Here is a 13,896-nt window from a genome sequence, read left to right on the forward strand (position 1 = left end):
CCCCCATATCTCACTTTTGGGTCTTTGTAGACTCAGTAGGAAACAAAGGGTCCAGAAATATCACACCACCAACCTCCATATGATAGGCAGTGACTCTGGGCACTGGGACATTGTTCAGTTGATGGCCTGGTCCAGCCTTGCAGCTCTGACATCCCACGGCCAACTCAGCCTCCTTAGGGGACTAAAGTCATGACAACCAGTGAAGGGCTTCAGAGCAGATGGAGAAAGGCCCCTCGAGAGGCGTCTTTCCCAAGCCACAGCCCACTGGGGCACTTGCACCAGGGACTGCTCTTCCCCTACCACCACAATGCTTCTTGGGTGTGAAATGTCCCGAGAAAGGTCTGGTATTGTCTTTTTAATCTTACTCTTGTTCGCTCCCAGCCCCCGAGGGAGCGGTAGGGCATTGCCACTGCTCTTCCCTATTCTTCTCTCATCTGTCCATGTGTCCATGGCACCCTCACCCTGAGGCTGTCAGACCCAGCTGCCAGCCCCGAGTGCATCTCCACCTGGCTAAAGATAAGGAGCAAGTGGGGAGAGGTTATTTTCAGAGGAGGAGACATTTGGATTTGACAGGGAAAGGGCATGCTCAGAGAACTGCAGGATCAGCTCTATTCAAAGGCTGAACATGCTTGCACAGAGCAGCAGCAAGGCGGGGAAGAAATGAGGGAGGACAGGCTGGGCTTTGGCTGTGCAGAGGCTGGCTGGCAGTAGTTATGCAGCTACAAGCCAGCCTGGTTCCACGTAGCTGGCATGTGCAAACAAAGCGTACTGGAGCCTACTAATGTCAGCTCTCTGTGTGTGCTATGCCATTTCCAAATCTTGGTCCCTTCCACCAAGCAAGCACCACAGACAACGCCACGTTTTGGGAGCGACTGCCACTGTGACATCTGGTCCAAAGGCAATTCTTGTGAATTCTTGAATTTCCTTCGTTAAGTGAATTCTTGTTGTTCCCTTCATGAAGTGGCTGTCGCTTTTCCTTTGTCTGCATTTGGGAAGACTTGTCTCATGGAGTGTATTCAGCAGCCAACCAAGAGGCACAGAGCCTTTATAACAGCCTCAAGAAAGACTGCTTTCCAGACCCACTGCTGCTCCTTGACATGACTATGTCTCTGGCCTCCTGAAATCAGGAAGATGTGGATCCAAGCCCTCAGCCTTGCAAAACAGCCTGAGAAGCGAACCCAAGACCGTCAGTATGCCAGGAGAGTGCTCCACCAACTGGAGTATTATGATCAAAGTGGGTAGCACCTTAAACCACTGCAGGTGGAGAAACCCAGACATGCAAGTGTGGATGAAATACGCTCCAACAACCTAACCTGGTCTCTGGAGATCCGGATGCTCAGCAGGCTCAGGAGTCCAGGTAGACTTAAGCCCTCCCACAGGACTGATGTAGGCACATGCAGGAGCAGATCCAGTCTTTTGGCAATAGAAACGAAGTGCCTCCAGGGCGTATTTGTGTTCAGCATTAGAGGGCAGCCTAAGCAGGGCTGGGGTGCTTGGCAGCACAGTGCTGGACTAATTTCTGCAAACATCATGCTTCAAGCTCGGGAATGTCATTTGAATCTCGTCCCCAACTGTGAATCTCTTCCAGGTCCTGCCCTGCTGCTTCCTGTGCCAGATGCTGACATACTGATGCATTCCTTACCCTGCGCACTTTCTGTGTTCTACAGGAATTCGCTACCGGTGTCAAAAGCAAAAATAAAGAGAACTAAAAATGATCTGCTACAAGAAATATTTTAGCTGTGTAGGTGCAAACACATGGCAGAAATGAATAAATAAGGGGAATCTTCTGACGGTGCTCTTCTCCTGCACATGTGCTTGCATCCGCATTTTTGCTTGGATCCTTGTCGTCTTCACAAAATATTTCACTATGTCCAAAAGTGTAATTTTTAAAGGGCTCTCAAGAGTGAGAAACAACCCATGGGTTTTTATTCTTCTGCTACACCAAGAATCCTTTGTTTGTCAGAAGCCACACCGCTCTCCTGATCAGCTGGTTCTGCAAATAGAGAAAAACCATATTGCATGCACCCAGGAAACCCCCGAGTCACTTCACTATCTTCTGACTGATCCTCTCCATATTCAAGCAGCGAGAAGCTGGGGGCCTTGGATGGGCTTTGCTGTTCAGGAATTTAGGCCTGGTATCAGGCAGAGGTAGCAGGAAACAAAGCTTAGGAATATAATGATCTAACAAAATGTTGATCAAGGGCCACTACTGCTCCTACCCAAGTGGTGCCTCAACAGAGCACGCCGAGATGGTGCACATCCTCTTTTCAAGCCCTGTTGAGGTCCAGGTGGGTATAAGGGACTTACACAAACAAAGCAGCTGTGACCTTACACTGCCACTTACATGTTATCAGGAAGGCTGGGCCTGTCACAGGCACTGGCCCAGTACTGTGCCATTTGCTTAATATGGCCTGGTGCGCTTAAGACAAACCTGTGTTTCATCCCTTGACCCTCTGCAGTAGCTCATTTCATCGCAGGCATCTGCAATCCCACAGACACCTGTACTGCCATTCCTCTCACCTAACCACAGGCAACTGCTGTGTATGTTTCTACATCAAAGCTTGATGGCAGGACTTCCAGGGCAGTTCAAGGCTCTACAGTCATGGACTGAAGGCTGTACGTTGCGTGATCCACACAGACCGAGAAGTCAACAGCACAGTTTCTTAACGGCCACATACAGTTTGATGAATTAAGGGCTAGGTATGATCTAAGTTGGATGCCAGAAGCAGTACAGCCACACATGTTGCCTTCCTTACCATAAACACTAAGGAAGCCAACTCTAGCAGGAAGCCCTGAAGCCCCTTCCTGCCCTGTGCTCTTTACCAATGCCACTGCAATACTCACAATCAGAAAAAAAAAAGAAGGGCAACAATATGGGCAAGTTGCCTGCTTTTAGCAGGGAGGAGGGCAGAGCCACATACAGGGAGTTGAGAGCTGTCCCTCACCGTGTGCTGCTGCCACCACCCTGCCCACCCAGGTGCCAATTTGCTATCCCCTTCAGCAGCAACTGAGCATCCTCCTCCTCCTCCTGCTGCACTGCCCAGCTGCCCCCAGCCCCACTCTGGGGCCACAGGCTCCCCTAGCAGGGGCCATCGGGGCCACATAGGGCTCGTGGAGGTGCCGGGGGAGCGCAGCAGCTCGGGGTGCTCAGAGCCTGCGGATGAGGAGCAGCAGGGTGACCAGGGACTGTTTTCAGCTCCTTCAGTGACACGTAGCCACAGGTCTGCCAAGGGCAGTTCCCAAGCCAGGCTCCCCCCACTCAGGCCACACAGGTGCTTTGCTGAGCATCACCTTTTATTGCTGCTGCCGGGAGCTACTTCCTCGCCAGCCCGGGTGCCGGGGCGCTGGGATTCAGCCGGTGACCCCCAGTCCTGCCCCGCTGCTGGGTTACCTCAGCCATCCAGTGGGGCTGGACGGGCGGGTGGGGCCAGTGTACTCGGCGAGGCTGGCTGTGGGATGAGCCCGACCTGTCTTGCAGAGGGCCAGAGGTGCTGGGTGCTGAGGGGCTGGGCTCAGCCCTGCGGCTGTCCTGGCCCAGCTGCTCTTTCTTGTCATGCTGGGGAGGAGAGAATGGGTTGGTAAAGCATGGGGCTGAATTCAGCATCCCCAAGCAAGCCTCTATAGCCATCGCTCCTGGGGAAACTGAGGCACGGTTCCCCCCGCCCCTCCCCCCGGACGCTCAGCTTCACCCTCCCAACCTCAGTCACCCCCACCAGATCCCTTCTTTCTTCATCCCTACCTTGCTGGGGAGCAGGCTGGAGGGCCTGAGTGCCTGTGGGGCGCTGGGCTGGAGAAGTGGGAGGCGCGGGCTGGAGGGCCTGAGTGCCTGTGGGGCGCTGGGCTGGAGAAGTGGGAGGCGCGGGCTGGAGGGCCTGAGTGCCTGTGGGGCGCTGGGCTGGAGAAGTGGGAGGCGCAGGCTGCTCTGTGGCGGGGGTGTGAGGGTACGCTGGCCCCCACACTGCCGTGGCACGGTGGGGTACTTGCATGCCGCCATCCGCTCCCTGCAGGATATGGTATGGGAACACTGAGCACCCAGCACCCAACTCAGCACCCAATGTGGCTTCAGCGCCACTGGGAGAGAGACGGGGCAGCACAGTGGGGAGGCTGTAAAATCCCAGGCCTGGGGCAAGCACAGCTGAGGCTCTGGGACACATCTCTGCTCCCCTGCCCTGCCCAGGGAGCAGAGCCCTTTACCCCGACTCAGGGAAGGACTCTCCCTCGCTGGGGCAGGGCCATCCTGCAGCCCAGGGATGGGGTTGGGTCCCATGTCCCCTACCTGTGTGTTTGCTCCATCTTTCCAACAGGCTGGGATTGTCCAGCGACGTGAGGGACCAGCGGTGGAGAGGGTGGGACTGGCGGGATAGGCCTGGGGAGGGCAAGAGCCATCAGTGGGTGTCAGGAGACAAATGACCCACCCTGGCTCATGGCAGCACCCCAAACCCCATAGGCTTGTACCTCACGGCATGCCCTGCCTGCTGCCCTCAGGGAGGGGTCCTAATCCTGCCGCTGACGGGCAGGCCTGTGGAGGCTGCTGGGCAGGATCGGACCCTCACAGGCAGACACCCTGAACCCCATGCCTGGTCTGGAACACCACCAGCACCCGTCTCCACCCATCCCACCCATGCAGACTCCTTATGCCCCTGTGCTGGGAGCTACTCACGAGCCAGGCACCCGCATGCTGAGTTGCCTGTCACAAGACAGGCACTGGAAATCTGCCAGCAGCTGCCTGGGAAGGGGAGAAAGAGTTGGGTGAGTTGGGAAACCTGGTTTTGAGCCTGCAATAACGCCGCCACCCCCCCTCCTCCCACCGCCCCCATCCCAAGACGCACACCAACAAGGCCCCAAGCTGCTGGCTGGTTACAGAAGAAAGGCAATAGGATGAGGGAGAGTGGTTGGTTGTGGGCTCCCTCCTGGCAAAAAGCTCCACCTCAGCTTAGGCACAGGAGAATCCCAAAACCTCCAATGCTGCGGGAACCACTTCCACAGGCACCCAGAGCACCATGGGAACAGGGCAAGCAGGCAAGGAGAAAGCAGGAGCAAGGTGAGTGCTGCCTCTGTTGCACTCACTTCCTAATCCCAGCTGCATCGTCGGCTTCCGTTGGCGGCGCCGTTTCCTTGAGCTGCTCAAGGCCGCTCTTCCACCGTTCCTCCAGCTGTTGCTGGAATGGCCCCAGCTCCCGGCAATCCAACTGCAGACAGACACACTCCCTCAGCCAGCGGCTTTGGGATGGGAGACTGCATCCCCAGGGAAAAGCCAGGAGCAGGTATCCTGCTGCCTTGGGCCACTATGCCCCGAAGGTGCCATTTTTGTGCAGCGGTGATGAGCCGCCCCTCACCTTGGTGGCCATCTCCTCGCGCAGCTGCTGCTGGACCTCGTGCAGCCCCTGCTCCTGGCCTGTCACCCGGCTCAGCACCTCCTGGTTTCTCTTGTCCAGCAGCTCCAGGCTCGCCTCAAATTGGGCGCGACTGACTTTGCTTTCCAAAGCGTCCTTGTCTGCTTTCTAGCAAGAGGGAAAGGCAGGAGAACGGTGGCAAAAAGATGGAGGTGCCCTGCCTGCAGCCAGGGTCAGCTCATTGCAGGGGCAGAGGCAAAAGCACTTCTGCAGGACCACTGTGTCCCTCCCACGGGGGGTCTGTGTGGTCCCACTCACCCCATCACCCCCATGGCGTGGGTCCCACCAGCCCAAGGGACATGGGGGGAGACGGAGGGACCAGCAGCTGGGCTAGAAATCCTCCCTCCCACAGGCCAGTTCTGCCATCAAGCTCCCAGGGGACAAGGGGCATTTGTCACCCTGCCCAGGACCCCCTTGCCTGGTGCCTAGGCCCCTTGAGCTTGTACCTCATCCATTCCCAGCTCCAGGTCCTCCTTGTCTGCCTTCTCCTTCTCCAGCCTCTCCATGGACTGGAACAGACCCTTCCAACACAGAAAGCATCCCGTGACATTACGGCAGGAGCACCCCTGCTTCCCCCCTCTCGCCCCCAGAATCCCCTGGGAAAGGTACTTTTAACCTCCACAGGGAAAATCGCTTCTGGTCCCCAACCTGGGCTCTGCCTGGAGGATGCTCTAAGCCCATGGGGGTTTCAGCCATCTACCTCGATATCTTTCTGCTGCTGGCGACTCTCATCCAGGAGGCTCCCTGTGACAGAGCTGAGCTTTTCATGCTCCCCTTGCATCTGCAGGATGGCAGCCTGCACCTCCTTCAGCGCCTCCTGGTCCTGCTCCAGGGAGGAAAATAACAAGGTAGTGCCACGCAAGGTGTGCTGGCTGCCGCACGGGGACAGACCTGGCTTACTGGGCCAGTGGCCATAGGCTCTCAGTGCCAGCAGGACATCTGCAGCATGGCTTGAATCCCCCTCTATGCTGCAGACTTTACAAGACAGTATGGGGGGGGTGGGGGTAGCACGGAACTCCCCCACATAACACCGAAGCACAGAGAGCCGGGCATGCTTCTGGCAGCCCCCTCCCATGTCCCCCATGCTGCCATCTCCCTACCTGGCTCTTCCCCGGCAGCTGCCTCACCACCTTGCCCCTCTTCTTGCTCAACATGAGGGAGTCCACCATGCCCTGCAGCTTCTCATAGCACTGCAGAAGCTTCCCCAGGCGTGAGCTGGTGTCACCGCTGCAGGCGGGGCATACTGCCTCCTCCTGCCCCGTGCTCTCCATCACCCTCAGCTCTTCCAGCTGCAGAAGAGGAAGAGAAATCACCTCTGAGGTGGGACAGATGCAACCAACAATCCCAGGTGCCATGGGGGCTCCATGGCCCCAGCCAGACAGGGGACGTGCCTGGGAACCCCACCAGGAGCACCTCACTGAGCCAGCTGGTGGTGGGATCTCCCCCCACACCTCACCTGCTCTGCCGCATCCTTCATGTCCCGCTTGACCTCCTTCGGTGTGGACCTGGCCAGCGAGACGGGGGCAGAGGCAGGCTTAGTCTTCACAAGCTCAGTTGCTCAGGGGGCATCCCTCACCCCCCATGACGGGATGCTCCCAGCCCCCCTGAGCTCCCTTGCAGCCCCACAGGGTACAAAACCCTCTGCTGTGCTTTTACCCCAATGGCAGGCCGAGTTGGCTGCTGAGGTCCTTTTGCCAGCTGGCTCTGTCCGCCTCCAGTTTGCCAAGGGAACTCTCCAGCTTCCTGATCTGGGAACGGCAGTGGGGACAGAGTCAGGGCATGGCCCCGGTGTCATCCCAGCACAAGGGCTCTTCAGCTGCCTCCTCTGTGGCCAACTCTCCCAGCATCCCTGCATCTCCCTCGGGGACTCCTTACCTTTCCCTTCTGGCCCTGCAGGTCCCTGGACAAGCCCTTCAGGTCACTCAGCATGTTGGCAATGCTCCCCTGGCCTAGAAGGACAGGGGACAAGGGGACACACTGTCAGTGAACGGGTCTCACCCTACGGGCCAGGCTCTGAGCACAAAGAGCTGCAGACCCAGCGTTTCAAACACCCCCCACAAGCCTCCCAGAGCTCCCACCTCCCTGCTGGAGGAGCAGGCGCAGCTTCTCCAGCTCAGTCCGGTCCAATTTGGTGGCTTCTAGCTGAGCCACCTGCTCCTTCAGGGCAGCATAGAGGTATCTGAGCTTCCCAGTCTCCTTGAGAGCCTTCACCGTCTCCACGAAGCATTTGTCGTTGCCGTAGGCACTGCTGGAGCCCGAGGGCAAGGCCGGCTCTTGCACGTGGGACCTGGCCCTGGGATCAGTGTCGACGTGGATCTCGAATCCCTGGGCTGTCGGCAGGAGAGTGCCTGCCGCCAGGGGGCCTGCCTGGTGCAGCTGCGTGCTGAGCCTCTCCCCTGAGATGCTGAGCTGAGGGACGGTGGGCTCTGGCTGTGTGCCCAGGGTGGTGGTCTGTGTGTCCTGAGACACTGTCTGCATCGCTGCTGTGGTGCTAGCATCTCTCCTGTGGCCTGAGGAGAGGCTTGCCTGCTGCTTAGGGGCCATCAGAGCTGTCCCTGGATCCTTCAGCCCCAGCGAGCTGTCTCTTGATCCCAGCTCTGAGCTTGCCCCGTGTGGGATGTCCATATCCCAAGTGGGAGGCTTGGTGGTGGCAGACTGCTCTCCTTCTTGTTCTCCTCTGGGTCTTCCTCCATCTCTTTCTTGGTCTCCTTTGCTGCCCACCAGGCAATCCTCCAGCACGTCCCAGCTCACCATGTTGTTCACCTCCTGCGGTTCTGGGTACAGGCCCAGCCTTTCCTTCAGCATTTGCTGGGGAAGGAAGGAAGGAATCAAGGGCTTACCCCAGCCACGTAGCCAGGGGCACGGAGGGACCCACAGGAGCACTCCCCCTCACACCCAGCACTGCTGGGGACCATGCTGTAGTGCAGAGGGACCACCTGCACTGGTCCCCTAGGGGTGCAGCCCTCTCCTGCCCTGTAGCAGGACCCGGCATGCTCATCAACATACCACATCACTGGACAGAGTCCTTAGGTTGCAGAGGCCTGGCAGCTGGCTGGCAGCATCCTGGACGTTCCCCTAGAGTGCGGTGGGGGAGAGGGACGGCAGTTAGGACACAGGAGCAGGACTGAACAGAAGCACCTGCAAATTAACTTGGGCACTAGACAGATGGACTCTGGGCAGGCTTGTGCTTGGGGGGTGCTGCTGTACTGCACCAGTAGCTCTTGACCCTCCTTCCCAGCAGCCATGGTACTTTAGTGGGGGTGTAGTTAAGAAGTGCCTTAGCACCACCTGGATGGACAGACACAGTTACCTCTGCCAGCAGCTTGAGCTGCATGCAGCGCTGCCCATTTCCGCCCTCCCCGGGGCTCCAGGTAGGGTGGGCTGAGCTCCCATGCTTCCCTCTTGAGACACCCTTCCCGCTCTGCCCTCCCAGTGCCCTTCACCCTGGGTGACACTCAAGTGCTTAGGACAGGGTCCGCAGGAAGATGCTAGGTGATGCAGGGAGGGCATCAAGAGGCCAGCTCCCTTCTGGGGACCCCAGCAGCAGCTCACCAAGCCAAGCGCCTCCTGCATCATGCGCATTTCTTCTTGCATGCGCAACTGCGCCTCCTTCAGCTGTCTGTTCTCCTCAAGGAGATCCTGGTAGGCAGGCATGTCCTAGCAGAGAAGGGTAGCAGGCATGAGCTCCACGGGAGGGAGGGAGGGAGGGTCCCTGCAGACCAGGAACTTGGTCCCCACCCTGCCCCAGTGGAAGCCATCAGACAAATAAATCCATGTCAGCAGGGCTGGCTCCTGCCCTGCCTGCCCCTGCTGAGCTCTGAGCAGGAGCGCTGAAGCTGATGCCCAGGGCAAAGAGCCACCCCTGGAGGAGGAGGTGCCTCAGTGGCGGAGCAGCCAGGGTAGGGGTTTAGGGAGAGCCCTACCTTGGAGCTGCTGCTGTCCCGCTCGGCAGGCTGCTCCAAGCCCTGGCTGGAGCTGTCCTGCAGGCCCAGGTGCCCCAGCATGGCCTGCAGCAGGTTGCGCAGAGCACGGAAGTTCACCGTCCCGTCATTGTCCGTCGCGATGGCGGCGTCCAGCATCTGGGTGAAGCTGACCAGAGCCATGGCTGCAGCTATGGCCGACAACACGAGTCTGACCTGCTGGCAGTAGGAGAGACAGTGGGCAGCCGGCAGCCTTCCTCTTGCTCATGCTCCCTCAGGCATATCGCGGCCCCTTCCCCACCACCTCTGCCCCCTCCAGCCCTACCGCCACCCTCCCTGACCCCCATTCCCCGTGCCCCCTGGGCCCGTACCTGCAGCAACTGACTCTGCTCCACTCCCTGCCCTCTTTACCCACCAACACCGGCCGCTCCTGGACACGCCTGGACACCCATTGTCCAAGGCCGTTCCGGAACCCACGGGGGGCGGGGCTGCGGAAAACACCCGTTACCAGGCGATGCGCGGCGGCCTTCTCCCTTCCCGCGGTTCAAGCACAAGGGTGACGGTTCCGGGCCCGATCCCGCTTCCAACAGCCCATGCCCAGGGAACCTTAGCGCCCCGGAAAGGCAAGCTGTCCTGCCGAGGATGCCAGAGCTATGTGGCAAAAGCCGGACAGCTTTTACTCTCTCCCTTCGGTGTGGCAATACCGGGGGGAAGGCTGCTGCTCTCAGCAACGCCACACACATTTTGAGCATCTTGCTCCAGAGCAAGGAGCTCCACAAGCAGGAAAAAGCAGCACAGACACAAGCTTCCACACAACCAAATAGTATGGGTACCTCAGCATGTATTAGTAGTGATAGAAGTAATGTTCCAGTGCTTTGGTTGTTACTGAGGCAAGCCACTTGTTCTTTTCTGCAACTAGAAAACCTGTGCAGGTTGAACAGTTGTTAATGAGTCCAGACTGCTTTTACAATGCAGTCGAACTTGCTGGAACGTGTCTTTAAGAACTGTGGTCTGCCCTGTTTCTGAGCTCCTCCTGCTTCCACTCCACAGGTAACCCCTTAGGATTTTTCTACTCCTAGAATATGTAATGCAGAAAATACAGAAAAAAAAGGAAAATAAAAAGAAAAAAATGTTTATTGATAATTTCCTGGGTGTACTGGGAAGAATGGAAGTAGAAGGTGCTATCTGCAGTGTCCTGTAGCTCACCCCCTTACTTACCTTTTTCTGTTGGCTCTTTAAAAACCAACTGTGAGGATTTGTGAACTGCCATTAGCTAAGTGGATTTCAGAAAAGATGACTAGTGAGCTCTTCTTGCATAGTAACCGTTAATCACCATTTCAATAGAAGATGTCTGAATACGTATTGATCAAGCCAGCTGCAGCTGTGATATAAACTGTGATGGGTTTTTGGAAACTGTTGCAGCTTTCCTCTCCATTTTTCATCTCCCAGTCACGTAACCTACTCAGCAGAAAAAACACCCGCTGGTACTTCTTGCCCTGGCATTTCTGCTTATTACTGATTTGCAACAATCAAAAGTTTGTGTAAGGATTTTCGTTAACTAAAAGACCACTGAATAAGGAAGGTCTTGTAATTAAATATTGGACTTGGAGTTAAGGGGGCAGTCCCCAGTACTGTCACATGGGCTTTGGATGTCCTACATATCTCAGTGCCTCAGCAATAAAATCATAGGATCACAGAGTGGTTTGGGTGGGAAGCACCTTAAGATCATCTAGTTCCAACCCCCCTGCCATGGGCAGGGATGCCTCACACTAGGCTATGTCATCAAAGCTCTGTCCAACCTGGCCTTGGGCGCTGCCAGGGATGGAGGATTACCACTTCTTTGCGCAACCTGTTCCAGTGCCTGACCATGCTCACAGTAAAGAACTTCTTCCTTATATCTAATGGGACAGTATTATGTCATTAGATGATCCTTTTCCCTAAACCGTTTTAGACAGGAAGATCTTTTTGAATATGTCTATCTCTTAACTAATACCTATATAATATGAGGCACAGATGGGGACTCCTGCTCCCTAAGACACTGTGTGGTGTTACTGTCATAACAGTGGTAACTGACATATGGATGGGGAGGATCAAACCAACTCAGAAAAACGTTGGTTCTGTATATGATACTAATGGTATATCCAAATGCTAGGAAATCCTGCTGTTACCTAGCTCTGTGTTGGCTTTGGGCCAGTGCTTTGGCCCTGCTGATCTGATTTCTGTTTTCTCAGGCCCAGACCCAAAATATTCAGTGCAACCCCCTTATTCTTGACTCTCTGATCCCTTACAAGCTGCCTTATAATTAAAGGCGTGCAAAATATTTCTGTCTGACAAAGCGCAGAGCTTAACTTACTGCAAGGTAAATTGAAAGCCTGTTGAATGTGCCATGCAGATAAGAAGCTGACATCAACTTCTCTAGTCCAAAGAAGTAAATTTCCCCCCCCCCTTTTTTTTTCTTTCACCCCTTGCATTGCTATTTCAGATGTGTAAATAAAAATGCTACAAGATGGGAGGACACTCTCACTTTCTCTCTCACGTATTTATTTTCCCAGCTGTTCATGAATTAAGCAGCATCTATGGAGATGCCCATGCATCTGTCCTTGTGGGGCACAGCTGTTTAAATCTGCACTTTGAAAAAGGAAGTTGACATGACTGTGTTTGTGAGTTTAGGATTTTCATTGGCGTCTGTTAGTAACTACATCAGTGGTAAAAGGTAGGTCCTCTGCTTCACTAATGTGGGGTGTCAAGCTGTTGCTGATGGAAGTGTAGGGTGTCTGCTGCTGGGTTTCCTTTTAGAGTAATTTAACTTGCGGATTTACAGGACAGGAAAGGTGCAAAGGTGACAGTTGGAGAAGAGCTAGTTGCATTACACGGCTGCTTTGTAGTAGGTTGAGCTTCCCTGTTCCCTTCCCTATTCTAATTACATTACATGACCATGTCATGTCTTTAAAGCTAATGGCAGATGATTCCCTAGATAATGAGTCTCATAAAACACTGTATGAAATCGCCCATTGAATTTGATAGCAGTCCTGTTCCAGTTTAAGCCAAGTAGAGCAAAAAAAAAAAAAAAAAAAGCAAAGAAAGTTTTATTCTTTTCCAACTAGGCTGGAACTGGGTAGAACTGACCTTGCCAACACTAAAGTGTATGTTTTTTGATGACCGAAAGCAAGCTCACTATGGATAAAGAAATGCACTTTCCTTATAGACAGATTTGTGGCCTAGAGATTTTGCAGCGGGTGCTGTTCTGCTTCTTTGACACTGAAGTCTTTATTCCTCTTAGCTGTGGATGATGGCTGCATGGACGAAAGCCCTGATCTGACACCAGCCACTGTAGTGGACCTACAACAGTGGCAAGAGATACCTTTGTTATGATATTTGACAAGTCTTTGCTCCCATAGTCACAAAGGTGTTTGAATACAAACATTCTTCCTAAAAGCCACAAACACAAGTCTGGCCCAGGCTCAGCAGCAGAGAGTATAAAACAACCAGACCCTTTCTGTCTTAACACATCTAGTGTCTAGAGAGGCTCCTTTTCTATTCTGTTGCTACAAATGAAGTTAGTCAGAATTTGGTACTGTGCCCCATGGCTGGGGATGCTAGGGACCACAGCAAAGCACATAATGAATAATCAGGGGAGGATGTGTGCTAATACGGGAAAGGTGTGAGCTGTTAGACATCCAGACTTTAACGAGTGAAATTCTATTTAGTGCCACTAGGGGGTAGCCAAACCGTTTCTCGGCGTGTGAGAGACGGCTCCGCAGGCTCGGCTTCCCTGGAAAACAACTGCTAGGAGAAGGAAATGTGTTCGGAGGGAATAGAGGTAATAGAGATTTAGGCACATCTAAAATCTTTTCTTCAGGTTACAGTGGGAGTTAAGTGAATAGAATCACGTGCATGCAAATTGAATCAGTGACTGACAGCAAACGGGGCTGATGAGCTCCTTGCGTTTAAAAGCTGTAGTTTTCTTAGTGTCAGAAAGTGTCTGATTCCTGGGGGATAGGATTGATGTCTCACTGAAGGAGCAGCCACATCCTATTGTGAGAGCCTGAAAAGCTAAGGTGGTATGTGAGAGACAAGGACATATCTAGAGGCTGAGAGAAGGGGCTGGTGGGACTTTCTAGATTGTTCTGCTCACTGGATAGCTGATGCAAACCAGGTAAGTGGATCCAATTCCAGTTAACATCGCTTGTCTAGCAAGAGAGAACAGAACAAATCCACCAAACTCAGAGCTCACTTTGGAGGTGTGCTAGGGATAACATAGTAATCATGGCCTCATGTAGTGATCCAGGGATTGTTTTACTCCAGAAAACACAAACTGTTTTAGACACGGAAGAATCTAAAGATGTGAAGAAGTTCTCAAGGAGCTAACGAGAAATAGCTAGTGTTTACTTCATAAGTCATGCCAAGTAGGGATCAAAGCTTTTCCTTACCTTGGCCAAAATAGGCTACACCAAATGCATCAGCAGCACTGCTGCTGAATTTGACAGTGTCACCGCCAACACTTGTGTCAGGTCAATGCAGGAAACTGATTCCTCTCTGACCTCTAGTAACATGCCTTGTGTAGTGTCTCAGTTCTACAGACT

The sequence above is a fragment of the Melopsittacus undulatus genome, chromosome 5, assembly GCF_012275295.1.
Source record: "Melopsittacus undulatus isolate bMelUnd1 chromosome 5, bMelUnd1.mat.Z, whole genome shotgun sequence".
Taxonomy (NCBI): Eukaryota; Metazoa; Chordata; class Aves; order Psittaciformes; family Psittaculidae; genus Melopsittacus; species Melopsittacus undulatus.